Genomic DNA, 2,550 nt, shown 5'->3' with positions numbered 1-2,550 from the left:
AAAGCACCAATGTGTGTTTTTTCTGAATACTTGTGGAAAAGTTTGTTTTTATTTGAAGGTTTTTGTTGAATTTTATTGAGGCTATTTGTTCCTGTTTCAACACTGAGTATAATTTTATGGCACCATAGATTATTAAAATCATGTTTATTTTTTACATGTTTTGTTTTTTTTGTGCTCCAAGTTTAAGTGATGTGATACCATTTTCCTCACCAGATGACTTTTTTTTTTAAATCCTAAAGCTTTTGTAAAACCACTGGTGGATCCAGTTTATGGTGAACTCAAATAAAAAGAAAAAATAGTCTGAACGTCTGATCAAAATCTCACACAGACCTGCAGTTGTTTTCCATCTTCTACAGTGAGATTTTACTTGTGGCTTCTCATGCTTGAAGGACTAACATTGTACGATTGTTGTGGCACCATGTCCACTAGTGGGCGACTACTGTTTCACCTCTTTCACCAACAGAATGATGTGGAACAAAAGCCTCATTAATGTGATCTTTGTGCTCTTCCAAACAACAGCGTTACACTCCTAATAGAGGTTGGAATGCATTCATATTTGACCACAAGTGACTCTCCTCGTCCTCGTCACACCCCAAACTCCCCTCAGCCTGCGTGTTTCTGCAGGCTGCGGCTCAGAGTCTGGCTCCTGTAAGTAACTCTGTCCCTAAAGTTTCCTCTCAGCTGCAGCAGACACAAAAAACACTTCCTCAGCCTCACCATACTGTCTGCAATCTTATCTCGATCAGGAGCGCTCTTCAAACACTTCCCTACATCGCCTCTCATTATTTGTGTTATGGTAATTACCAAAGTTTCTTTTTTGCTTGTAGGTGAACACTTCCCACCCACCCCCTCTCTCTTCCCTATCTACATGTATTTTCTCTTTACACAACGTTCAGCTATTCACAGCGAGGAGCACAAAGAGAAACACCTTTGATGGGAGGCATCGCCAATTTAGGATTTATCTTTGTCTGAGCTGAACAAAGGCAAAAAAGTACAGGCTTTAGTGTGTATAAACATTCATTTTGTAACTGTTTTAATTCCAGCTGTGCTTTTTATAGTCTGATAAGTGATGAGAGTTTTGATGTAACCAAATAAGACTTATTTGTCTTAGTGGATGCTGTGTAGATTATGTTAAGATAATGTGTGCTGTGGTTTTTTATTTGTTTTGTTAGAGCAGTCTCTAAAAGGTGTTTGCAAAGCTGATTGACCTCTGATCTATATATGTTCCCATAAAATATAAAGAGCGAAGAATGGATCATACTGGAAGTATCAAAGATAAAGACACAGGAGCTTAGGAAAAAAAAAGATCAAATGTGGTAAACATTTAAATAAGTCCTGTCTTCTCTTTTCTTTTGATCTTGATGGTCTGAACTGAAAATGTAAAAGAAATTAACGAATCTCAACACTCTCCTGAAGCCTCTTTTTGTGTATTCATGTTGAAGGTGAGGTCTATTCTTTGTTGACAATATGGAAGATTTTGTTTATTAGCACTGGCGTTCAAGAGATGAATTATAAACTGTGTGTTTGCACCCAAGATGGCTGGACTAAACTCAGTCAAAAGGGGAATTTAAGACTGCAACATGAGTAGTTTGTGAAAACAAGTGGTCAGCATGATGGTTAGCTACCTGAAGGTTTCAGGGAGGATGTTTCAAAGAGCAAAAACAGGCCTTGTTTTACCACCATGTTTGGTCCATTCACAGTTTATCTCCACTGCCACGCTCCTGGCTCCACAGACAGATGCTTTCAGTGTTGCCGAGGCCTGCACTTCCACCACAGCCTTGTTAACTTGTTGAGACATTTTCACATCTGCTTGGAATTATCCAAATGTGTAATCGCTTCCTCATGGGAATTATTTGATCACGATAGACAGAGAGCGTATAAAATGCGCTCTTAGGAGGGGACTGGTGAAAAGCTTAGACTTTGTGTTGAAAGTTTAATTAAAGAAAGCTGATTTGAGATACTCATCTCATTATGTGTGGCACGGGGAGGAGCTCCGAACAGGCATGTAGGGTCTGACAAGGTGATGTTTGGTTAATAAGGAGAGCGAGGCATTCCTCACACTCATTTGGAACAAGTTAACCATACGTGTGAACCCTGCCTGAACTCCCACCGTTAGCAGTCTCCTCCTGGCCGGCTCTATACAGTACATATATAGGAAACACAGAGGGGTAATAAAATAGGAAGATAGCTCGGAAGAATTTGTAATAAATTCTAAAGAACAACAGAGAACCTGCTTTATACAACCATAAAGACTCTATAGAGTGTTAAACAAATGCAGACCTTTTCTCAGATGATGCCAGAGTGTGAGGTGATGAGAACAACTGTAGGGGATCTTTTCCTACCCTTTAGTTCAACCTTTAGCCAAAGATTCAATTTTTTCATTAAAATCAAAGTAAGCTTAACTAAGAATCAGTTCCTGATACCAATTTTTATTCAACTGTCGCCTAAACTTGTTTGTTAGTGTTTAAGATTTATTTATCTAACATCATGCTTCATTCCACGTCAATCATGAAATCATAAGGCTTACATTTAATCTACAAAAGAAGTCAT

Source organism: Halichoeres trimaculatus, unplaced genomic scaffold (genome assembly GCF_033239565.1).
Source record: "Halichoeres trimaculatus isolate MK-OKI-2021-1 unplaced genomic scaffold, fHalTri1.1 fHalTri1_scaffold_1, whole genome shotgun sequence".
Classification (NCBI taxonomy): Eukaryota; Metazoa; Chordata; class Actinopteri; order Labriformes; family Labridae; genus Halichoeres; species Halichoeres trimaculatus.
This window is presented reverse-complemented; position numbering follows the sequence as displayed.